This window comes from Myxine glutinosa, chromosome 5, assembly GCF_964187855.1.
Source record: "Myxine glutinosa chromosome 5, kmMyxGlut1.1, whole genome shotgun sequence".
NCBI classification, from domain to species: domain Eukaryota; kingdom Metazoa; phylum Chordata; class Myxini; order Myxiniformes; family Myxinidae; genus Myxine; species Myxine glutinosa.
In genome coordinates, this window is record NC_136265.1 from 147,750,224 (window position 1) to 147,777,231 (window position 27,008).

General features: G+C 47.5%; 1 long non-coding RNA gene across 1 annotated transcript in view; it reads right to left on the bottom strand.

The window, feature by feature from the left end:
* LOC137428228 (uncharacterized) overlaps positions 1–26,498 on the bottom strand; it is a 31,325-nt gene extending 4,827 nt beyond the window's left edge. The window contains exons 1-3 of the long non-coding RNA XR_010984667.2: positions 26,366–26,498; positions 25,165–25,279; positions 24,424–24,662 (exon numbers count right to left, since the gene is read on the bottom strand). This is a non-coding gene — a long non-coding RNA (uncharacterized LOC137428228). The remainder of the gene's footprint in view (positions 1–24,423; positions 24,663–25,164; positions 25,280–26,365) is intronic.
* Between the last annotated feature and the right edge of the window lie 510 nt (positions 26,499–27,008).

The following is a 27,008-nucleotide window of genomic DNA, read 5'->3' on the forward strand; positions in this document are numbered from 1 at the left end:
AGATATCTTGAGCTTTACCCACCAGAACACTTTGTACTAACATAGTCCAGGACCCCACAGGCCATTTTAGCATTTGAGCCACTTTCTCAAAATGTAAAAAGAATTTGGCTACCTCCTTTTCATTGAAGGGTGGAACCAGCCTCACATGCCTACCAACATCCCAAGAGTTCTCACTAGTTGTCGAACTAGCCGGCATGGATACTACTTCTCTCCGTTCTCCCAGTAATTCCAGCTCCTTGAGTTTAAGTTCCTTCTGATACTCCATGTCACGTTCCTTTAACTCCCTTTCGGCTCTCCTTTCCTCTGCTCTTCTCTCCTCGAGTTCTCATTCCTGTTCTGCTCTTTCCTTTTCAGCTCTCCTTTCCTCTGCTCTTTCCTCTGCTCTTCTTTCCTCGAGTTCTCGTTCCTCTCCTGCTCTTTCCTTTGCTCTTCTTTCCTCGGCTTTCCATTCCAACTCTTTTAACCTTTCCTGGCTCTGCAGTTGCATCTCCATTTTCCGGGGCTCCACATTTCCTTTTTCCTCAGGTAACCAATCCAAGGCTACCTCTTCCCATGTTCCTTGTTCCACTAGAGACTCCACCACCAATGTCTGAATCTCTGCTTTCTTCATACTAACTCGGACCTTCAAGTTAAAATATTTGGCCAATATCATGAGTTCCGATCTTCTTAATGCCTGGAACTGTGCTTCATTAGGGGACGCCACAAACTTTTCTGCGTCAAACACTATGGTGACTATCAGTTAGCACCTGTTAACATTCACACAAAAAAAAATCAAATTTTTCGAAAAAATTGGGAATGTTAGAAAATTCCAAATTTGGGAATTTTGGGAATGTTAGGGAATTCTATCCCGGACGAGCCCCCAATTTCTGTTACGTGCTCCTCCCCAAACCCCGGTCATGGTGTACCTCCGAGTCCCGAGAGGAGTCACGGCAGAAAGATGTGTTATTCTGTGTGTCAAAGATCAATGGTGAAACCACACCAATTGTTACCAACAAACAAGTATTGTATTAAGGTCACACAAGAATAACAGCAATAACAATATCAATCAATTGTACAACAAATATATCATTCCTATGATGGTACCATCAGTTTCGTACTATATAACTCACTGTGCTCTAAGTGAGCGAAAAGAACATCCCCAATGTCTCTATCCCGGCTTCAAGCCAAAGTTGATCCACGCTCCAGTGATAGTCAGAACGATGTCGAATCGAGACCAGAATCCCGTTCGGTTGACAGTGACAGTCACGCTGCCAAAGATGCGTAAAGGTGCCCTCAAGGCGACTGGGAAATCACCCCTTTGGATATGGATGTTCAACGGCTCCCTTTACGGCGAACCGCAAATTTCCACTCAAAATCCACGTTACACACACACACCAGCTTAACTTCTGGATGCGGTGAAATGGTTGAAGCGAGGCAAAGAGCCCAGAGTGATGCGAAATCAGGTGCGAGACAAAAACGGCCAAAGGGCCTCTTCTCGAGGCGCAACTGCCCTCAAACAACGATTCTCTTTGGAATCAACCGCAAAACCTGACACGCAGGTTGATCTGTCACAGCGATAACAACTCTGTCGCAGGAATCCCTTTCCCGGGAAACCCGAAGTTCACTCGTGACCCTCGTTCGCCAACGTTTGCTCAAGACCTCGAAGCAGCTCGTCTTCTTGTCCGACTCACTCGCTCCGCCTCCTTTTCCTCTTCTTCCTCTTCGTCTTCGTCCGGTTCCGGTTTCTTTTAAAACATTAACTTTTTTTACCTTTTGAAAATAGTAATCTGTATTTCACTTAAACGACAACAATAGTAGTACATGCAACCAAAAATGTTTACAGTGGATGAGAACCACAACAACGGAAGTGACGAATCCGTAACACTTCCCCCCCTCAAGAAAGAAAGTTGGAACATAGTGAAAACTTTCTTTGTATGCAAAAACTCTTTTAACAAACAAAAGTAAAACTCTCTCCCAAATGATCAATTCACGTGAACAACAATAAATAATATTCCCCAAAATAAAGCAACAAAACTTCCAACAACCTACAGGAATTTCCAAAGTTAGTTCACTCTGGATAAAGCATCAGCAACGACATTGTCCCTGCCCTTTACATGCTCAATTTCCAAGTTGAACTCCTGCAAAGCCAAACTCCATCTCATCCACCTCTGATTTTTATTTTTCATTTTTTGAATGAAGGTGAAGGGGTTGTGAGCAAAAATTCAAAGCAAAGCAAATCTATAGCACTTTTTTAAGGAGGCCGAGCTGAGAGCCAGGTTTCATGGTGGTTGGGTGGTGAGGCCTGGAAGTATTCACTGCATGGACGCATTTAGGAACGTTGAGTTCACGGGTTAATCCGTGTAGGAATCTTGGCTCGGCTGCTCCTGAGCACTCAGTGCTTCCAACTCTTCTCTTGATCATAAAAATCATAATCACAGTTGTAGAGCTGGGTGCTGTAGTCACGTGAGTAGCGGTCCCCATCTCGGCTACCCCCGTAATAGTCATCCCGTCGAGAGTTGCCAAAACTGCGCTGCTGCTGCTGGGAGCCTCCGTAGTAATCACGACTGCGGCCGCCAACAAAACTACTACTCCCTCCCCGGGAGCCATAGCCACCTCTGAAACTACCTCCACGTTTTCCTCCTCTGTCGCCCCCTCGACGCCCATGGCCTGCCTTCTCTACTGTTATGGTCCGACCATCCAAATCCTTGCCATTGAACTCCTTTTCTGCATCTTTGGCATCCTTTGTGTTTTCAAACGTGACAAAGCCAAACCCTCTCGACTTTTGCGTCTCCCTGTCTTTTATCAGCACTACTTCCAAGAGTGGTCCATATTTGCCAAAGATGGAGTCTAGAACATCTTCACTTGTGTCAAAGTTCAGTCCACCGTCAAAGAGCTTGCCAACATTGCCTCCATCCATGACTTGTGTGTGCTGACACTTAGTTTCAGGGTACTCGACAAGATGTGCCTGTGCAAAGCGTGACGTCAGTACCTTCTCCTTCTCTTCAGAGCGATTCCTACCCATAGCACAAGTCGTGGCACAGGATGGAAAGATACCCGGAATCTTCTGCTCTAACTGCGCGGTGTTATTTTCCATACTAGGCTTTTCAACAAACATCGGATTACCAGAAACTCGACCGCTGGCCAAATCATTCCCGATAACAAAAGAGATTCCCTCTGCAGGAAGAGTGGCTTGTAAACCTATGGTGACCGGTCCTGACACCAAATCAAACTTTAAATGGATGACATGAAGTGGAGCTTTAACATAGCCACCAACCCCCTGTAAAAGAACACTAACACCAGTTGCCGTCTTCTCTGACAATGGCAAAATGCCTTCAAGCATTAAAGATTGATGTGCTCCTGTGTCCCTCAATACCCTAACAGGTCTCTGGTTAGTCAAGTCCCCATCCAGTGACACAACCCCCTCTGAAATAAAATGTTTGTAACCCTCTTGAACAAGGTCGTTCTGTGATGCCGTAACTTTGGCACGGGAACCTTCACAAGGCACTGTCCTCCAAGGACGATTTCTCGCATTTGCCAATGCATTTGGAGTTACACTAGTTTGACTCCCCTCCTGATTTTTCCTTTTCAGGGCATAACATTGGGACATCAAATGCCCAGGTTTCTTGCATAAAGTGCAAGTAGGCCTGGAGGAAAAACTCGTGGTCTTCCTCGGGCCCCCCGGAAGATAAGTATGTTTTGGAACTGCAGTCTTCTGATCCCTAAAAGTCGCGGTATCCGATTTGTCCCTATAGTCCTCTCTAGGCCGCCTCCATGAAAATTTGTTCTCCGAACCTGATTTACCATAACTCCCCTGACTAACTCTAGGCGGGAAGTTAGGTTTGTGGAACCCCATCCTGTGTGTCAAGGCATAGTCATCTGCCATGGTTGCTGCCTCATACAACTCTGGTACTTTCTTTTCATCCAGATGTACTTTAATGTCCACGTGGCCACACTGTTTGAATTCCTCCACCAAGATCAATTGTCGTAACAGGTTGAAGTCTTTCCCAATCTCCTTCGAGTCACACCACCGATCAAACATGGTTTCCTTCATTCTGGCAAACTCCACATGGGTCTCACTCTCCCTCTTCCTGGCATTCCTGAATTTTTGCCGGTAAGCTTCAGGGACCAATTCATAGGCTTTGAGAATGGCTTTCTTCACTATCTCATAATCTGGACATTGGTCAATCGGTAAAGCCGAATAGATATCTTGAGCTTTACCCACCAGAACACTTTGTACTAACATAGTCCAGGACCCCACAGGCCATTTTAGCATTTGAGCCACTTTCTCAAAATGTAAAAAGAATTTGGCTACCTCCTTTTCATTGAAGGGTGGAACCAGCCTCACATGCCTACCAACATCCCAAGAGTTCTCACTAGTTGTCGAACTAGCCGGCATGGATACTACTTCTCTCCGTTCTCCCAGTAATTCCAGCTCCTTGAGTTTAAGTTCCTTCTGATACTCCATGTCACGTTCCTTTAACTCCCTTTCGGCTCTCCTTTCCTCTGCTCTTCTCTCCTCGAGTTCTCATTCCTGTTCTGCTCTTTCCTTTTCAGCTCTCCTTTCCTCTGCTCTTTCCTCTGCTCTTCTTTCCTCGAGTTCTCGTTCCTCTCCTGCTCTTTCCTTTGCTCTTCTTTCCTCGGCTTTCCATTCCAACTCTTTTAACCTTTCCTGGCTCTGCAGTTGCATCTCCATTTTCCGGGGCTCCACATTTCCTTTTTCCTCAGGTAACCAATCCAAGGCTACCTCTTCCCATGTTCCTTGTTCCACTAGAGACTCCACCACCAATGTCTGAATCTCTGCTTTCTTCATACTAACTCGGACCTTCAAGTTAAAATATTTGGCCAATATCATGAGTTCCGATCTTCTTAATGCCTGGAACTGTGCTTCATTAGGGGACGCCACAAACTTTTCTGCGTCAAACACTATGGTGACTATCAGTTAGCACCTGTTAACATTCACACAAAAAAAAATCAAATTTTTCGAAAAAATTGGGAATGTTAGAAAATTCCAAATTTGGGAATTTTGGGAATGTTAGGGAATTCTATCCCGGACGAGCCCCCAATTTCTGTTACGTGCTCCTCCCCAAACCCCGGTCATGGTGTACCTCCGAGTCCCGAGAGGAGTCACGGCAGAAAGATGTGTTATTCTGTGTGTCAAAGATCAATGGTGAAACCACACCAATTGTTACCAACAAACAAGTATTGTATTAAGGTCACACAAGAATAACAGCAATAACAATATCAATCAATTGTACAACCAATATATCATTCCTATGATGGTACCATCAGTTTCGTACTATATAACTCACTGTGCTCCAAGTGAGAGAAAAGAACATTCCCAATGTCTCTGTCCCGGCTTCAAGCCAAAGTCGATCCACGCTCCAGTGATCGTCAGAACGATGTTGTATCGAGACCAGAATCCCGCTCGGTTGACAGTCACACTGCCAAAGATGGGCAAAGGTACCCTCAAGAGGCGACTGGGAAATCACACCTTCGGGTATGGACGTTCAACGGCTCACAAACGGCGAACCGCAAATTCCCACTCCAAAATCCACGTTACACACACAAACCAGGTTAACGTCTGAATGCGGTGAAATGGTTGAAGCGAGGTGAAGAGCCTAGAGCGATGCGAAATCGGGTGCGAGGCAAAATGGCCAACCGGCCCGTACTCGAGACGTAACGGCACTCCAACAATTATCTTTGGAATCAACCACAAAACCTGTCACGCAGGTTTATCTGTCACAGCGATAACAACTCTATCGCAGGAATCCCTTTCCCAGGAAACCCCAAAGTTCGCTAGTGACCCCCGTTCGCCAGCGTTTGCTCAAGACCTCAAAGCAGCTCGGCTCCTTCTCCACTTCACTTGCTCCGCCTCGTTTTCCTCTTCTTCCTCTTCTTCTTCGTCTGGTTCCAGATGCGGTTTCCGGTTTCTTTTTAAAACATTAATTTTTTTTACCTTTTGAAAACAGTTATCTCCAATTCACTTAAACGATACCAATAATAGTACATGGAACCAAAAATGTTTACAGTGGATGAGAACCACAACAACGGAAGTGACGAATCCATATCAGTATACAACAACAACAACATGCATTTTAAAGGCCATTTTCCCTGCTAGAGCGGGGGTTAGCCTTGCGGTCCCCATGACAATCTTCTCCATTTTGCCTTATTTTCTGCATCTCTCCTTGTTAACCCCCTTGCCCGCATTTCTTCTTCCACCATCTTTAGCCAAGTCTTTCTCGGTCTTCCCCGTCCTCTGCTTCCTTCTACATTCATTTCCATCACTCTTCTCAACCAGTCACTTTCATCCTTCCTCAACACATGACCAAACCATCTCAACCTGTTCCTCTTCACAGCATCAATCACAGGCTCTATTCCCATCATCCTTCGCAATTCATCATTTGTCTTCCTCTCTCTCAACGATACTCCGCACATCCGTCGAACCATTCGTATTTCCACCCTTTCCAACCTTCGTTGCTGTTCTACGTTCATTACCCATGTCTCGCTCCCATAAATCATAACACTTCTCACACATGCAGCATACACCTTTCCCTTCAGCTTCAACGACACTCCCCTCATCATCAGCACGCCACTCAGTTCCCGAAACTTCTTCCATGCACATCTCACTCGAGCAACCGTTGCCGAGTCTGATCCACCTTCTCCATTCAGCATGTCTCCGAGGTAGCAAAATGTTTTCACACCTTCCAGCTTCACGCCGTCTCCAAGATCCAACTCAACATTTCCTCCATCTGCAGCTCCCTCTGTGCACACCTTACATTTGAATGTAGCTGCCACACTGGTTAATGACCCTCTCAGACCACTACATTTTTGATGAACCCACTCAGCGCACATTGTACATTGAATGGAGTTCACTCCGACACCCTTCCTACACACAGCACAGGGCCACTTCCCAGTTCTTTCCACCTCACCACATGCTTTACCCCTTGCCATCACCTTCGTCTTTCCGATATTCACCTTCAGACCTTTTGTCTCCATACATTCATTCCTTCCACGTGTTCAGCTTTTCCTTCAGTCCATCCATACTTTCCGCAATCAACACCAGATCATCTGCATACAACAACTCCCACGGTAAACCCTCCTTTACGTTCTGAGCCAGCACCTCCATCACAGCTACAAATAGTAGTGGACTTAGTACCGACCCCTGATGCACTCCCACCTTCACCTCAAACTCACCACTGTTCCCGTCCTTCGTCCTTACAGCTGTGCGCGTTCTTTTGTACATTGCCATCACTACTCTGATCAACCATTCCTCCACTCCTAACTTCCTCAATGCCCATGTCAATACTTTGCGTGGTACCCTATCGAATGCTTTCTCCAGATCAACAAACCCAAGAAACAACTTCTTCCTCTTCTCCATGTACTTCTCCTGCAACTGCCTCACAATGAAAAGTGCGTCTGTCGTTCCTCTTCCTGGCATGAATCCAAACTGCATTTCGTCGATCTTCACTTTCTTCCTTATCCTCCTCTCCAACATAACACCCTTTCCAATACCTTCATTCCATGCTCCAATAACTTTATCGCTCGGTACGAGCCACACTCCAGAGGGTCACCTTTCCCCTTGTATAGAGGGACGAGGGTACTCAGTTCCCAATCCACTGGAAGGAAGGCCACTGGAAGGAAGGAGGGTACAAAGGCCTTCTTTCACCACCAGATTACAGATCTCTGTCATTCTCTTCACACCCCAACTTCCTGCTGCCTTCAACATATCTCCCACAACTCCCGTCGGCCCTCCCGCTTTTCTACCCTTCATTGCTTTTATCGCTTCCTCAACTTCCTTCTCAGTTATCTTCTCTGCCGGTCCTAAAACTGGGTTACTCTCTATGTTGCCATCCCATTCATTCTCTGTATTCAACAGCATTTCCATATATCTTTTTCATCTTCCTTTAATTCCATCTGGGTCCACAACGATTTGTCCCACTTCATCCTTCAAGCAACTCACCCCCATCACATCACACCTCTCTTTCGCTATCTGCTTTGCAATCCTGAATACTGCTTTCTGACCCTCTTCCGAATCCAAGCGTTCTCCGAACATTTTCCTACATGCCTCCTGCGCCTTTGAGTATACATATACATGTATTGTCCATCGGTGCACCATCTGAACGAGTGTCTCGGGCCGGTGGGGCTGCCACACCCTGGAGGGAGTCGAGACCTCTGGGGGTCGGAAGTGGTTCATTCTGAGCACCTGTCATGGTGTACTGGGAGAACCACTAGGGGGAGATGTTGTGGGCTGCGCTTTGGTGGCGGCACCACTGAAGATGAGTAAGCGCCTACGTGGTGAACTGGGAATGCGGCCTGGGATAGCCTGAAGCTCTGGGACAGCCAACATGTAGAGGCCTGCCATACTGTGCTGATCTATCGTTATGGGTTGAACCGCATGGACTGGGTATGAATACAGCCCACCAGGCAACCATTGGAACACCTTTAGAACGTGATGGAGTTTTGAGGAAAGACCCAGTGTGGGCCGCATGATCTTCCAGGTATTGGCGACTGTGATTAATGGGCTCTCGTTTTTTGTAAAGAAAGCCCTGGGTTTAATTGGCATGGGATACATGACATTGGCTGCAGCAGGCGCTGCTAGTATTGAACGGGCTCCTCAGTGTTAATTGCATTTGTGCGAATTTTACCTTTCCCCATTGCCACGACTCGCCATGCGTTGCTATTGGGGGTATGCAGATGATTTGGGGAATTGGTATGGGTGACGGGCAAGAGGGGCCATGAGAGCCAAGCATGTGGATCGGGTGGAAAGGGTTAAATGTGATGTGTGTTGTGAATGAAGGATTGAGATTTGTTTTTGTGTTTGTGACTATTGTATGTACATAGGCCATGGAACGGTGGGTATTCAGTACCCTGTATTGCAGGTGATGGAAATTGTATGGCAGCAGGGGAGTTGTGTGTGTCTGTAGGTATGGCTCAGGCTATAGAGGATTGGTGACTGAGGCCTGTACTGAGGTAATTCATCCCTGGCAACTGGTGGTGCCTGGAATTGGGAGCCCAGGCCGTCGGAGGAGGCTCTGGTTTGGGCAACCATTGGGTGGAGAATAGTAGGTTTGGGCAACCATTAAATCATTGCGACCCGGGGAGAAGCCAGGAATGCCTGAGGTCAAGAGTGCCGGTGTGGGCAGACCATCCCTAGCACGTTGTACAGCAAAGAAGCTGTTTGGCTGCTCGTGGCTGATAAGTTGAAGAGGGGAGGGGCATATAATTTGTGAAGTTGGCGACTGTGTTTGGGACTGCGAGCACGACAGTCTGAAGTGCCCCCATCATCTTGTTTGTGCGGGACCTCCCCGCTGCCGAGTTGATGGTTACACCTGCAGTGTATAAGAAAGGAAGCCGTGGATGGCCTTGCAGGGAATGTAATGGTTGGTGTTGTTTTTGTTGTGTATGAGTGTGAGAATGTTCCACTCAATCCCGTGTGACTTGAAATGTGCTATGGAGGGCAGGTAGTCCTGAAATTGGATAGGTAGATTCTAAATTGGGTATTTGGACTTAGCTGACAGCTGGAGCAGGTGACATCCACTGGGGGATGTGGTCAAGTAGATGGGATTGTTAATTGGTTATGGTAAATTGTCAATAAGGTAGGCCTGTTTGTGTTTTTCGGAAGCCATTTTATCCACTCCCCAGGACATCGGAGTGAGGAGACTGGAGAGGAACATCCACTGCACATAAAAGTGTACATTTTTGAATGATTGGTTGAAACTAGGGGGTGTAGTATGGTAAGGAGAATTGGTAAGTTAGCATTGGCTTGCTTCCCACAGCCCCTTCTGATTTATTTTGTTAAGGTTAATTAGGTGTGAGACTGTAAGTGATAGGCTGGAGCTGTTGCCCATGCATTGAACCTTTCAGGAGTTGCGTTCCAGGGGAGTGGGGGGCGGGAGGGGGAGGGGCTGTGTTACGTTTGAAGGTGGTTAGAGATTACCTTGGTGCAAATAGAAGTGCATGGAGTAGTATGGTTTGTGTATGAGTAGTTTACCAGTTTTGATGTACGAAGCAGGGACACGTCAGCTTAAGGATTGTCTGTTTGAAAGTGTACCATGCGGAGGGTAGTGCGTTGTATTAAATAGGTAGGGATTACAGTTAATCAGGTCGGTGTTCATAAACTTGGGTTTAAAGTCGTTCTTTGTAGCCGTTGTTAACACAATAAAATCATTTGGGGGAAGTTGTTATAAAAGGATCGAGTAAAATGAAAACGACGGCTCGGACATCATTCGCTCGAGTTTATTACCCTCGCCAGAGGAGAGGGTATTGCATTTGGGCCCGTTTGCCTGTCTGTCTGTTTGTCCGAATAAGTATGCTTTTCTCTGCAACCGTTGGTCCAATTGACAGGAAATTCTCACCATCGGTGTGCCTCCTTCTGTAGAATTTTGTAATGATAATTATGATGTCATAGGCAACGTAGTATGGGCGCCATCTTGGAAAAACCGAAAAACATTGCACCTCTATATCTCCGAAAGTGCTGTGTTGAAAAAATTGAGATATGGCTGATCTCTCCATGGGGAATAACATATGTTAATGATGATCACAGGTGCCTCCATTACAACGTCAAGTATAAAACTTCATCCCATCACGATAAAATTTCTTGAGCATATGTAGGGATAAATTTGTGGAGAATTTTTAAAATAATGTTTTCGTCACGTGGCTCAGCCGCCATTTTTGTTTTTAACACAAAAGCCTCAAAACCACGAAAAAAAAAATTCCGAAACAGTTGAACAGATCAAAGCAAAACATTGCATGCAAGATCGCAAATCCAGGACAAACAAAACGTTCCACGACCATGACGTCATAGGTCACATGCTTTTGCGGCTGTGATTCTTTTGAATAATACACTTTTAAAAATCCACTCCTCCAAAATGGCTGAACAGATCGAATGGAAACTTCACACATATGTTCCCCATGCCTTGGGGATACCATGCTATCCTTGAATAAATCATACGTGACATGGTTTGGTAGCCATGTTGGATTGAACAAAAATCTTTTTAAAAATTAGATCTCTTGAACCGCTTCATTGATCGATGTGAAACTTCAAAGTAATGTAGTAGTCGTAAAGTGGAGCATGTGTTTAAAATTTCAATATGATAGGTCTTACGGTCTGGAAGCCAGAAGTTATTGGTTGAAGAAGAAGAAACTCTACGACATTATCTTCTCCAGCCACGTGAGTTTTCAATATATCTATTAATTATGTACTGTTTGAAGTCAGTGGCATCCTGTATGTTAATTACGTACGTCTATTAATTATGTACTATCGCAATTACCTTTTGACACTTTGGACTGCTGAGACCCATTGGACCTTTGAATAACCTTTAAGACTCACCAAGACCCTTTAGACCATCAAGACCCCAAAATACCACGGAGACCATTAAATACCACAAATAACCAGAGGACCCCGAGGACTCTGAAGACCAAAAATACCCCGATGATTCAAAACACCCCAATGACCCAAAAGACCCAGAGGACCCAAAAGACTCTGAGGATGCAAAAGACCATGAGGACAGCCTCATTTAAAAAATTATATATATATATATATTGTTGCGGATCTCTACGTCGGCCTTCTTCCCCTTAAGAAGGGGGGATTAGTCCCTTTGTTCGTGACTGACCGACGTGAGTCCTGACGCTGCACCGCTCCCTCCGGAGAGGGAGGAGCGCAACCCCGTTCGCGACCGCGGACAGATAGTAATTGCCGAGCGGTTTAGCAACCGCGGCACGAACTATTAACAAGCACTGACCCGATCCTTAACTTTGGTCAAATCGTGCCACTGGTATTCAATGAGGGAAATCACTAAAGCGAAACGGATGTAAAGGAAAGAAAGGCAAGGTAGGAAATAACAGGGTTTATTATTAACTAGGGCGTGCCCGTACGTGGGTGCAAAAAAACATGCGTGCAAACAACAACAACAAAAAAAAACTTTGAAACCACGTGGCAGTAACGACCACAGAACCCCCCCCCCCTCTATTTACATGAAATGGTTTGGTCCATTCGCAAAGCCAAAGCGAACGGCTTGCGAGTACGGTAGAACCCCCCCCTCTATTTACATGAAATGGTTTGGTCCATTCGCAAAGCCAAAGCGAACGGCTTGCGGAGTTTGGTAAATAAATCGCCATAGCTCGGTAACTACTTCTCCGATTAATATGAAACCTTGAAAAGGCACATCCTCAGGTCCCCAGCAATATACCTGGCAAGTTTCAAGTATATCGGACCCGTGGTTGTCGAGAAACAGCGGTCACAGACAAACACACACATAGACATACAGAGATTACTGGAATTATAGATAGACTAGGACGTGCCCGTACGTGGGTGCTTGCCCGTACGTGCTTGCCCGTACGTGCGTGCAAAAAAACATGCGTGCAAACAACAACAACAAAAAAAAACTTTGAAACCACGTGGCAGTAACGACCACAGAACCCCCCCCCCCTCTATTTACATGAAATGGTTTGGTCCATTCGCAAAGCCAAAGCGAACGGCTTGCGAGTACGGTAGAACCCCCCCCCTCTATTTACATGAAATGGTTCGGTCCATTCGCAAAGCCAAAGCGAACGGCTTGCGTTACTTTTACTAATAGCTCGGTAACTACTTGTCCGATTAATATGAAACCTTGAAAAGGCACATCCTCGGGTCCCCAGCAATATACCTGGCAAGTTTTAAGTATATCGGACCGGTAGTTGTCGAGAAACAGCGGTCACAGACAAACACACACACACACACACACACACACACACACACAGAGATTACTGGAATTATAGATAGATTATATACAAATCATCAAAAGAACCAAGGAGGAGGAAGGATAAGAAAATAACTGGACAGAAAGAAGCAAGGAGCCACAGTGCAAATATTTACTTAACAAACAAGCTTACTTAGTAAACCCCAAGACAACATGAAAGATGGACAAACGGGCAGAATCACACGATGGGGAAATTGCAGATGGGATTGAATGCCGGCAGGACGGTGCACGGTCCAGAGAGGTTGCTTCGAGAAGGTGTCGGGGCCGGTGGCGTGATGCTGGTTTCTCCCGCGCCGATTCCGCAGTCAGCAGGGCCCAAGACGACACGAGGCAGCGCAAGCTCCAGAGCAAGGGGGCAGCACGGCTAGGCAGTCCGCGCACGTAACCATTCGTGTCCGCCTCTCTTGTGGGGGGCGTCGTTGCGGGTTTTATGCCACGCCTTCCCAAGCCATACCCACCGAGCCTGTCGTTGGTCGTTCGGGGCTCCACCCTTGATGACGAGGTGCGGGCTATGCCCATAAGGTGGCTCCTCCCCCTTCTTCTCCGAGATTACCTCGTGGCTAATGGAGGGCGAATGCAGCAAACCCAGCAAACCTGGCACTTTGAAGATGCCATGGGGGTGTCAGAGGGACCTATCTTATTTAATTGATGCAACGCAATGAATTAGTGGACCACAGAGCCTTATACTGACATATATTAAGGACATAAATACCGAGGGGAAATCTATGATTTGCTACGTGTGTGCGATGGATTAACTAAGGGCGACCTTTGACCTTGATACTACAGAGGGTGATATTTACAACAAGTTTTACATCAAATTACACACACAATTCCCAAATCCTCAACACTGCACCCTCCTTCCTTACGGGACGTCCCTGCCCGAAAATTTTAACTTTAGTGTGACACGCAGGTGTAGTAACCCTCTACAATTAACCTGACCCTGAGTGCGACAATCTTAAAACACGAATAAATATGTCCCGCTAATTGCGTTGCACCCTGCCTAACAGTTTCACACCCACAGCTAACCGAATTGCGGAATTATTTTCAAACTAAACATTTATGGTGGGGGAGCATTATTTACATTGACATTAGTTTGACTATTTACAAAATGCAACCCAGGACCTGTGATTGTTCTTTTGAGGAAACAAAAAGAAATTCCTGTTGGGAGGGAGGAGACAGCACGCATTGCATCGACGCACCAGTACCATCAAGAGCACCAATAAATACCAAAACCGCACCAAAAGCACCATTCGTTGCAACAGTCACCAGTTCATAATAATGATACACACAAAAAAAACAACTTGTGGTGGTCTTCCTCTTCTCTGCTGGGCCAATGTTCTTCCTGATGTTTCCTTTCTTCATGCAGCCTATTTGGCAATAATAAACAGCACAGAACGTGTCCATTGTTATTTAGGGCCACAGGGGCCAACTAAGGGTGGTCCACCTGTTTGGCATAGGTGCCACCTTACCGAGGTCCGCAAGCAATACCCCAGGCCATCATGGCCGGTTCCAGCAGAGGTGCCAGGCCCCAAAATGTGGGGTCCATAAAGTGGTGCTTGGCCGCAGAACGGCGGTCCATAAGTGGTGCATCAATGCAATGCATGCTGGTTGCGGGAGTTCTGGCACACAATGGCGGACTCCCACATGCTCCCCTCGGTGCCCAGAGAGCACAGTCCTCGGGTGGGAGACAGGGGAACAGAAGACAGGTGAGCGAGGGGTAAGGTCACAAGGGTACACATCAATTAAGGCAATGCAAGGTGAGGTGCGTCTGGAGACCGAGTGGAGAAAAGCTCGTCCCTACCGTACGTCACCCCCCTTGTTACCTACTCTACCCTTGCCCTTACCCCATATTTACAAAAATCTACACATTTACAAATTCGTTGCTACCGTCACGTCTTCCCCATATTTCCCCTATACCAAATTCGTCACCACAATCCCTCTAATCCAAATTTGCCATCACCAATTCATCATCAATCCCTCTTCAGGAGGAAGAGATGGAACACAACACAATGTCACACCCACGTCATGATGCGTCTCACATTCCAAACATTTGCACAGAAAATAATAAAAACATGGCATGGTGTGGAGTTCTGTCACCTCAGGTGAGTGGATGTAGATGGTGCGAGGAGATTCTTAATTCTAACTACTTCCTAAATGACTTTAATACACTTTACACTACCCGGGGTCTTTCCCTGCCAAACCATTGGCCAACTTACTCTATGCGGTTTTAAGAACTAAATTCCCATTGACCAAACTGTGGTGCTTCCTCAATTTGGAGTCTCACTCCCCCGATTCAACTCCCTGTGCCTTTGCACAATTTCAGGACTGGGTCGTGTGGCTCTCCCAGCAGGTCTACCCACCTGCACACCTCCACCACTGTAGTTGCCTCCGAGCTTACCTGCTCCTTACCTAACCTATCTAACTGGGGAAGGCCCTCTGGCGCTCTCCCCTCTCGGTGCCCTCTCTGGCACTGGGCTACCCGGGTCCGTCCTCCGGATCCTCGGGCCCCATCCACAACAACTCTACCGGCTCCCAGAGCCCACCTGTGGCCTCACCTGGCCGACATCCTAACAGTGGTGGAGTTTCCATTCAACTACACACACTAACAGGCCACACGCCCAGCCATTTCCACGACACTAATGCACCCATTCAAACACCATTCTTCCACCACGCACCACAGATGCCAATATCCAACCACAATTTACCTACTCCCTCTACCTAACTCTTAAACTACCCTCCTCGGGTATTCGTGATGGGGTCCATCCTCCCCATCCACTGCCTTCGCACCATCCACTCCACTCCACAGTTTCCACCATACTCACTCCACACCATCCATTCCATGCTCCATATATTCCAGACCATTTATTCCATACAACCATTCTCCATACACCTGTGTTTGCACACCTGTGCCATCAAACCTGGTGCCTCCTGCACCCTCCTTCCTCCAGGACCATTTGCTCAACACAACACTCAATCACCATTACTCACTCATACACATGTTCAATACACTTCCGATCCTCAAACACACGGCATGATCTGATCTACCTGGTGCCCTGCTAAAACTCGTGCTTCCTCGTCGCCCCTTATATTATTGCGCTCCCTCGTCATTATAATCCAACTACCCTCTCTATGTCCCCACTACCTGTCCAATGTCGCTTCTTAAATCTACAGTTACCTATGGTCATTTCTAGGTCCCTACACATTATATCCTAACCCTCCCTCGGCGAGCTTACACTGCCATAAACCCCATAAAACTATAGCTCCTTTGCCCCCTTTGTGAGGGATGGTGGATTTGCCATCCCACCACATCGGGCATCTTCTACTATAAATTTCGCTCATCAAATTCCAGTCAATCAAAAATTTGCCAATCACTGCCAATCATTCTACCAATCAGTTGCCAATCAAATTTTGCTTTTCCAATTCACTACTGCTACCACCCTCACACGTCTACTCACCTGAGCCTCTCGGTGCGCCAATTCATTTCCAAAGCTCGGCTTCGCAAAGCCGAGCAATGAATGCGGGTGGTTTGTTGCCGGCGGTTGGATTCGTCCGGCATTCGGTGCAGGGAAGGGGGCTTACCCGGGCCGAGATTCCACGCACCATCTCGGCACGGAGGCGTCCGATGGCCCGATCTCACCCTGCCGGAACGCCTCAACCACAAGGGGTCGCCGTGATGACCCTTCCGCCCGGGCCGCCCGCTCCGCCTAGCGGAGCACGGACGCGACCGTTCGGAGCGAGGCCCGGCATGGATCCCGTACGGCGGTTCCTTTGAAACCGCCGTGGTTACGATCCCCGCTGGTTCCCGCGGCGCACAAAGCCCGGCACGAACCGAGGGCTCGCTTCGGCTACAAGTCGATCTAACCGCTATCCCGTTTAGCGTCGATGCTCCACTTGCATGCTCAAACCCCGCGTTCCGTTCCTTGCTCACACATCCAGCTGTCTCCATGCTCTCCATCATTGCACCTTCTCTTACACCCCCCCCCCCCCTGTACACTCATAGACTTCATCACACACCTGACCACCGCACACCTTAGCACACACTCGTCGTTCGCACACCTCACCAACACACCTCTTCGCGCCCACACCTCGGTCACATCCTCTGTGACAACCACGGGTGTGCTCTCCTCCGCACACCCAATCACGTGCTCCACTATCAACTCAAGCGTGCATTCCCACACGCGCTCGACCATTCCAGGTGTGCATCCTTTCATTCCAGGTGTACATCCTTCCATTCCAGGTGTGCATTTTCTCTCACCTGCTACAACCAACTCGTGCTCCGTGTCACTCTCACTACTTTCACCACCACACTCGGTCGCGCATTCACCCTTACTCTCGACAGCGCACTCTATAATCATGCACTCCTCTGTTACACACCTTTTTCACGCATCCTCTTGTACACACTCTCCCGTTACGTCCTCCGTAACACTCACCACAGGTGTGCACTCTTTCGTTACTTCCCCTGTAACACTCCCCATCACGCGCTTCCATGTTCCCCCCCGCACCTGCGCTATGACCAACTCACTCTCGACAGCACACTCACTCCTCGGCGCGCACTTTTTACTCTCACACCCCATAGTCGGACATCCTCGCACACCTCCTCCTTCACACTCGGTACCTGTCGCACACTTCACCAGCGGCCTCTCACGAACACCCGGGTCTAAACCAACACCCAAGCCGACTGAATCTCCCCTCACACCATATACATTTCCGAGTATTTCGCCACTCACCTCGGCACCTCATCTCCGTTCCTCCTCCGCCACCTGCAAACTCTTTATTTGGTTAGCAAGCACATCATCATGATTTGAGCACAGACCTTGCACAATTCCATGACTTCCTCCTTTATCTCCCTCTTAGTTTCCCGCCGTCTCTTCTTAATTTCACTCACCCCCTCTTCCACATTCTCAATTTCTCCTTTATCTCTCTCATTTCCCGGTGCGTCTCCTCAATTTCGTCCTCCAAAGCCACTTTGACCGTTTGTTTCTATTTGCGTCCTCACCTCACGTTCTTTCGTCTCCATTGCTTCTGTCACCTCGTCCAACCTCTTTGTCAATCCCTCATGTACCATCTGACATTCCCTCTTTGTCGCTATAAGTTCCTTCTTTATGTCTTTCATGCCTTTTTTATTTTATGCCTCTAGTCTAGTAGGAAGACTAGGTCCCCCTGCACCCCCCGGAGATATACTTCTAATCAGTGTTTCTAGATTGGAAAAAATGTGTAGAAAATGACTAGCTATGGCCCCAAGCTGAAAAAATGTCCCACATACCATTTTTATGCAAATTACTGCTGCAAATTTTATGCAAAATTATGCAAATTTTATGCAAATTTTTGATGAGGAGTAGAGTTGAGGGGTCTTTGAGGGCTTCATCGAGGTGCTCTCGGTTGCAAGACTGGGTCATTCTGAGAAGCACAGCAGGGTCAGAGATCATGATGTTCTCCTCCTCAGTGAATCTCTCCATCAACAGCCTCTCCATTGCCTCACACACTGTTTTGAGGCAAAAGAGGGACTTTGCGTAGGCCTTTCCACTGAGAACACCTTTGAGAGATCCACTTGTTACTAGTTGTGCCTCAAAGAGAATCTCTGCATATCCAGAACCACGCATCTTGTGTCCAGTGAGCATCCCGATGTAGTTCATGGATGTGTGGAAGGGTCCAATCGTTACTACATGACTAGCAAATTCATTTGGCCAGCGCCAGATGATGGGAAGGGCTTTCATGCAGACACCCAGATCAAATGTATTCAGGACCCATCTCTGACCCACCTCAGCAGTTGCTGCCTCGGAACGCTTCAGTAGCTCACGAACAACTGCGTTGTCTGTGATCGGTTGGTGGATAGGCGTGCAGTAGTCGACTGTTGATTTGCTGGGTGGGGGAGAACCAGTTGCAGAGGTGAAACCCCCTAGCCCAGGCACAGGCTGCAGGCCATTGCCATGCCATGCAGGCACCAGGCACAGACCGATCACAGACAACGCAGTTGTTCGTGAGCTACTGAAGCGTTCCGAGGCAGCAACTGCTGAGGTGGGTCAGAGATGGGTCCTGAATACATTTGATCTGGGTGTCTGCATGAAAGCCCTTCCCATCATCTGGCGCTGGCCAAATGAATTTGCTAGTCATGTAGTAACGATTGGACCCTTCCACACATCCATGAACTACATCGGGATGCTCACTGGACACAAGATGCGTGGTTCTGGATATGCAGAGATTCTCTTTGAGGCACAACTAGTAACAAGTGGATCTCTCAAAGGTGTTCTCAGTGGAAAGGCCTACGCAAAGTCCCTCTTTTGCCTCAAAACAGTGTGTGAGGCAATGGAGAGGCTGTTGATGGAGAGATTCACTGAGGAGGAGAACATCATGATCTCTGACCCTGCTGTGCTTCTCAGAATGACCCAGTCTTGCAACCGAGAGCACCTCGATGAAGCCCTCAAAGACCCCTCAACTCTACTCCTCATCAAAAATTTGCATAAAATTTGCATAATTTTGCATAAAATTTGCAGCAGTAATTTGCATAAAAATGGTATGTGGGACATTTTTTCAGCTTGGGGCCATAGCTAGTCATTTTCTACACATTTTTTCCAATCTAGAAACACTGATTAGAAGTATATCTCCGGGGGGTGCAGGGGGACCTAGTCTTCCTACTAGACTACTCATGTAATATTTCTTTTATGCCTTTAACCCCCCGATTATCGCAGTGTTCTTCTCCACCTGATCCACTAATTCCTTTTGTCCCACCGTCAGCTGTTCTACTCCCCTCGTTAGATCCTCTATGCCCCCCTGTGACCTAGCCGTACTATTTCTCACCTCTTTCTCCATACGCTCCTCACCTCGCTTTACCTCCTCGCGTACCCCCGCGAACTCCTCGCTCACACCTCGTCTGATCTCCTCCCCCATTTCTCCCATCTCTTTGGTAGATGCTGCCCTCATCTGTCCCAAATCATTCCTCTGGGCTTCCAATTTGGTTTCTAACCCGATTTTCACCTCCTCTATTTGTTCTCCCATTTGTTTAATATCCCGGGCGGATTGCTCCCCTATTTCCCTCAATTTGCCGTCCATAGTGTTTTCTAACCCCCCTAACCCATTTTTCACCTCTTTCATCCCGTTGTCTAACCCCTCAAATTTATTGTCTAAACCTTCATATTTATTGTCTAAACCCTCAAATGTATTGTCTAAACCTTCAAATTTATTGTCTAAACCCTCAAATTTATCTTCTAGCCCCCCCGATTTGATTTCCCATGTCCGTTTTTAATCCCCCGATTTGATTTTCCAATCGCTCACTGGTACCCCTTGCTTCGTCCCTCTTTGCTCCCATCATTCTGCTTTCCAATCGCTCACTATTCCTTTCCATCATTTGTGCCATTTCCCTGCTGGATTTTTCAGCCATTTTTGCCATATACCCCATCATCTGCGCCACGAAGAGGTCCAATTTCACCAGTGCCACGGACTCGGCTGCCGCAGCGCCGCCATTTTGTGCCTCTGCAACCACGTGCCCAAGGGCGCCATTTTGTCTGCCTGAAACCTCTGCAACCACATCCTCATTTATCTCCTCCTCCCTCTCCCCCATATACATTTCCCTGGGGTCCTGGGTCGATTCTACCCCCTCTAACTCCCAAACCGGCATCCGATCACCTTGACCATCCATGGCACGATTTTAAATTTAAGATGTTAAAATAAAATTGTGGGCCACTCGTAATTTGAGCGCGCTTAGCGCGCTTCAGGTCCGAATCTCGCTCCTGACACCAAATGTTGCGGATCTCTACGTCGGCCTTCTTCTCCTTAAGAAGGGGGGATTAGTCCCTTTGTTCGTGACTGACCAACGTGAGTCCTGACGCTGCACCGCTCCCTCCGGAGAGGGAGGAGCGCAACCCCGTTCGCGACTGCGGACAGATGGTAATTGCCGAGCGGTTTAGCAACCGCGGCACGAACTATTAACAAGCACTGACCCGATCCTTAACATTGGCCAAATCGTGCCACAGGTATTCAATGAGGGAAATCACTAAAGCGAAACGGATGTAAACGAAAGAAAGGCAAGGTAGGGAATAACAGGGTTTATTATTAATTATATACAAATCATCAAAAGAACCACGGAGGAGGAAGGATAAGAAAATAACTGGACAGAAAGAAGCAAGGAGACACAGTGCAAATATTTACTTAACTATACAAGCTTACTTAGTAAACCCCAAGACAACATGAAAGACGGACAAACGAGCAGACTCACACGATGGGGAAATTGCAGATGGGATTGAATGCCGGCAGGATGGGGCACGGTCCAGAGAAGTTGCTTCGAGAAGGTGTCGGGGCCGGTGGTGTGATGCTGGTTTCTCCCGCGCCGATTCCGCAGTCAGCAGGGCCCAAGATGACACGAGGCGGCGCAAGCTCCAGAGCAAGGGGACAGCATGGCTAGGCAGTCCGCGCACGTAACCATTCGTGTCCGCCTCTCTCTTGTGGGGGGCGTCGTCGCGGGTTTTATGCCACGCCTTCCCAAGCCATACCCACCGAGCCTGTCGTTGGTCGTTCGGGGCTCCACCCTTGATGACGAGGTGCGGGCTACACCCGTAAGGTGGCTCCTCCCCCTTCTTCTCCGAGATTACCTCGTGGCTAATGGAGGGTGAATGCAGCAAACCCAGCAAACCTGGCACTTTGAAGATGCCATGGGGGCGTCGGAGGGACCTATCTTATTTAATTGATGCAACGCAATGAATTAGTGGACCACAGAGCCTTATACTGACATATATTAAGGACATAACTACCGAGGGGAAATCTATGATTTGCTACGTGTGTGCGATGGATTAACTAAGGGCGACCTTTGACCTTGATACTACAGAGGGTGATATTTACAACAAGTTTTACATCAAATTACACACACAATTCCCAAATCCTCAACAATATATATATATATATATATATATATATATATATATATATATATATATATATATATATATATATATATATATATATATATATATATAGTTATTGTTATGTCTGGGGGTAGAGCAAAATCTAGAGCTAGGTAGATCTGTATAGGTAGGCATTCAACTGTCGTGATAGGGACTCTACCTGTAATAAGTTCTTCATGTTTAGGCGTTTGTCGGGGTAAGATGTATGATTGTGGATCTACCAGGATATTTGTGTGATAGTTAGATAGGGATTAAAAGATAACGCCCCTGTGAGTCTCACCTGGTCATCAAACCCTTGTCCATTATGGCACTGCAAACCACATAAACACTTAGTTAGGTCCCTAGCACAACATTAAATAATTCATCCCCTTTGACATGACTTTGGAAGAGAATAGACGGGAAATCGGGCTGGAACACCGCCACAATCAGCCGCCACCATTTACACCTCCGCAAGGCCTACCAATCTCGGATAGCACGTGCTATGAAGAAGAGGCAGGAATAGAGAGAGCGGCAGTGACGCAGTGGGCGTGCCGGCGAGCTGGGGGATGCTCTGATAGGCTGAGGGGTGCGCCAATGTGACGTCATCGGCCGGAGATATTATCGAGGGCAGGACGCCATTTTCGGCATTCCCTGTGTGAGTTGAGAGGAGAGCAGAGCCCTGACTTGAGTCAAGAGTTCGAGTGCAGTTCGGAAGAGTCTGGAGAAAGCGAACTCGGATTGGAACCATAGCGTGCAGTCGCACCTGCGCTCTCTCTCCCCCTTTTCGCCATTCGTCTTGGTTCTGGAGTTTGTGCTCGCGTTGGAGATCGACGACGCGTGGTGCTTTTGGTGCGTGGTGCTCGGCCTTGTGGGACTTGGAGCGAGGGACCTCATGGTGTGTGATCGGGCCGAAAGGAGCGGTGTTGGACGGCAGCCACAAAGACGACGAAAGACCAGATAAGCCCGCATCCACGTACATTTTGAACGACGTGACGTGTTCTTTTCGTAATTCATCTCCCTCGTTTTGTGTTTGATATCAGTCATGTGGAGACATCCCGATTTAGGATATTAGATTTACCGGCGCGTGCTTTTTCACTGTCTTGCTTTTATTTAATAAACCCTTGTATTATTTTCTGGATATATCTGAACGCAGTTTCCTGGGTGTTTGATTTTCATAGCTAAGACTGGGGGGTTCTCTTCGTTTCCCTCCATCCTGCACGCTTCGATTGGAATCCGCTATTGAGGTTTCGCCTCGGGAGAGTAAAGCCTCGTAATCGGCCATCCGCAACTTTGATGTTAATCACAGTTGCGCGACAATATATATATATATATATATATATATATATATTTATATATATATTGTTGCGGACCTCCCGAAGCCTGTTACACGTTACAAAGGGGAGATTAAACCCCTTTTTCCCCTTGGGTCTTCGTGTCCACAAGGCCGAATCACCACTTCCGCAGCAAGCGTGAAAAAGGGTATCGGGTCGATGCCGCACGTACCTTTAACCCACGCTGCCACAAAAGCGGGGAACGAACCTCACACAAGCCATGCTTAATCGAGTACGCCTGAGCGGTATGCGTATGATGCGACTCATGCCGTTACTTTTATGGAACCCGATTCGAGCGGTTCTAGTCGTACCATGCAAGGCCAATTGATGGAAAGGATGGGAACGGTCAAATAAGAGGAATAACACAATTTATTATTTATGTACAATGATTCGCAGAAGGAAAAGGGGACACAGAGCAGAAGCTTAATCAATCTTAACTTATCCTCAGACACAGGGCCCACTCACGCACACGGGGAGAAGAAGAAAAGAAGTTCGCGCGCCAAGCGCACTTTGCCGTCGGTCGCTCCGGGGCAGCTCGCCCGGCGTGGCCCTCTGGCGGTCACGTATGCAGGAGAAGGCAGGCAGGGGAGATCGCGCGTCTGTGGCCCGGCACGGGTCGTCTCCTCGAACGCGCGATTAATACAGTGCAGAGCGCAGGGCACGGGGCACGGGGCACGGGCAAGTTCGTGTACAATCACGATAACCGGCAATGCAATTGACTCGTTCTCTTGCGCATTCTCTCTCTGACTCGATCAATCCTCGACCCGAACTCCAATTCCGATTCCGACTGAGAACTCCGAACTCTCAACTGAGAACTGAGGTGGAGGGCTCGGAGCAGGGTTTTATGGCTCCGCCCCAGCCCTACCCGAATGTTCCAGGCTCCGCCTCCCGTTGCCATGGTTAGCCACTCCCCTCGAGCTCTGATTGGCGGCTCGCACTTACTGGCCACTCCTTCCTGCAGCGCCTCCCTTCGGCCTCGCCAGACTTGTTCAGGCCTGCCACGTGGCATGCTAGCGCCAAAAGACCGCCCTACTCACGGGCCTGCTCAACACAAAACTAACATAGGAAAAGACTACGCTTACATTCACTAAGAAATAACTTAACTATCACGAGGCTTCATGTTGTGGTGCGTCTACCTACGAGGGGGATTATCCTTTATTCCAAAACTACAACAAAAAAAATATATATATATATATATATATTTAAAATACAATACAATACAAAAATTCAATTTTATAAAGAGGACATAATGTCACGCGTGTCTGATGAAAGGGGGGGGGGGGGAGTTGTACAAAAACACCCCACAAAATACACCACACAAACACGTCCTGACGAGGGTCTGCAATCGGATTGTTTCGTTTTTAATTTGTATGAAGCCTGCGGCTGCTGGTTGCATCATTGCCGGGAGCTCTGCTGTGCCCGTTGATGCAGTGCCCCCTGATTTCAGTAAGCTGGTACGTACTCATATTGTCGACCTCGGAAGGATGACAGGGTGAGTCAACCCACCTGGTGTTATGGAACAGCAAGACCGGGGATGGAACTGGAGACGCCAAGATCTTCATCCAGCCATCTTAACCGTTAAGCCACCACCAGGCTTATTACATCACGACAGCAATGTTTCCATGGATACCGCCATGCCGTTGAGCGATACCGAGTGCTCCGTTCCGTTGGAGTGCTTGCTCGAGCACTTTGATTCACGCAAGCCGCTTAGAAAGCGATAACAAGCCGCTTGCTAACGGAACGCCCTAGAACAGAGGCGCAGTAAATTGTGGAGCTCTTTTATTATTTCTTAACTGGTTTTAAAATGTAATTGATTAAATAGGAGAACATCTCTCATTTTCCGATATGTCCGCTTTCACAATATTTTAATATCATTCCTAACATTATTCGATAACAGATCACTGATCATTTTACACCTGCACCGTTTTCACAACAAATTATCCGACCTTCCAACTTTTAACTTTTTAAACTTTTAAAAACTTTTTTTTTTCAACTTTCATAATCGCAGCTTTTACCCGGGAACAGACGCACCAACGTGGATATCGGTTTCAACACTTGCATAATCTCCCAAACGATATACAGAACTGCATTGGCAAATTTGAGGACATGAGTTCGAGTGGGTAATTTGATTTGCTAAATGGGTGACGACCATTTTAGGTTTTAGGGTGTGAGGTCTAGACCAGCAATTTTTCTAAGTTAGGGCAAGAATTTATACTTCGTTCAAGGTTCCGGCGATAATTCACCTACTTCTTCGTGAAAGACACCGTGGGATCTTTAAGGTCCGCCATCTAAGGCCAGCAGACGGGTCATCCGGCTTAATTTCCGTCCGAGTGACGGAATGCAAGGTGATGCCTCCTCCTGCCTGTGAAACACCAGGATGACAGTTTATAGCTTGGTCGAGATTCGAACCCAGGTTAGACAGCTCAGACACGTTCGGACCTCAAGGCTATCAGCTATCCTACCATGTGTCTGTGTGGTGCTTCACCGAGGTAAAAACAAAAACCAAAAAAAAACAAGATCGATAGTCTAACAATGGCGTATCCGGCCTTGGATCGGGTTGTTGATCAAATATATGAACTTTTAGAGATTTTTCAGACAAGGATTTTGATTCAACCAATTACGGCTGGAATACCACTTCACCGATGACATCATCGTTATCACCATATACTCCATGGGGAGTTGATGACGTATGCCAAGATTCAATTTTTTTCGATGAGCGGTTTCGGAGAAGATGATGTCCAAGATTTTTCCTTTGATTCAAAATGGCTGCCATACCATGTGACCTATGACAGAAAGAGTTATCAATAAAATGTACTCCATGGGGAATCCCTCCTATGTTTAAAGTTTTGCATCGATTAGACAAGCGGTTGCAGAGAAAAACATTTTAAAGTGAAAATATCTTGACGAAGACAGACACAGACAGGGACATTACAATGTCTCGCAACCCTTTGGGGGACACTAACTCGGACTGCGGCTCTTGCTTAACCCCAAGGGTTCAGGATCTGGGAGTGACCACAAATGTCACTTATCGACCGGGTATGTTATTTCCTAAGGTCTTTCTGCGAATCTGCACCACCTGGCTGCTGGTTGCGTCATTTCTGGTGGGAGCGTATCAGTGCCACTGATTCCATGTCCCTCGTCAATGAAGCAAATTTGGTTGGGTGTGCCGGTGATAACTCGCCTGTTCTCTGTTCAAAGAAACAGTGGGATATTTAAAGTACCACCAGCTAATGCTATAGGATGGGACGTCCAGCTTCACCCACATCTGTATTTTAAAAAGTTGACAATTTTTTTCGTTGGGATACACTGCCACTAAATCGTACAGGCAATCGTACTGTCGTACATTTTTTTGTATACATTGTCGAGGCTCGTGGAGTAGATAGAACAAATGATGGATCAGGACATAACAGAACAAAAGGAACAGCACAAAGAGAAGGAGGAAACTCACCAACAGCAGGGATGAGGGAGTAAATAGAGGAAGACTTGGAGAAATAATGGATGCGGGGAAGAATGAGGGCAAGGGGACGACATGGGGTGAACAAGATGGATACAGCCGCAAACTCTCAGGAAGGATCTTTTCAGCAAAAGCATCGTTTATTTACAGTATTGCACATGCAAATATTGCGGAATTTTTGTCTGCATACCACGACCTCGCCTCCGTCAACTCCCCTCAACCCCCCACAGCACCCCCTTCCATTATGCTCCATAGACACCTACTCCCTTCCCTCCATTTTTTCCTCTCCTTCCAAACTTTTCTCTTATCTCTTCATTCCTCCCACAGTCCACTTTTCTCAATTGATCAACACCACTTTCTCCTCCCCCTCGCCCCTTTCCTTACTCTCTCCTCTCTCTCCCTCCCCTCACCCCTTTCCCTGCTCTCTCCCTCCCCTTACCCCTTTCCCTGCTCTCCCCCTCCCCTTACCCCTTTCCCTTCTCTCTACCTCCCCTCACCCCTTTCCCTGCTCTCTCCCTCCCCTCACTCCTTTCCCTGCTCTCTCCCTCCACTTACCCCTTTCCCTGCTCTCTCCTTTCCCTCACCCCATTCCCTGCTCTCCCCTCTCTCAACCTCCCCTCTCCCCTTTCCCTGCTCT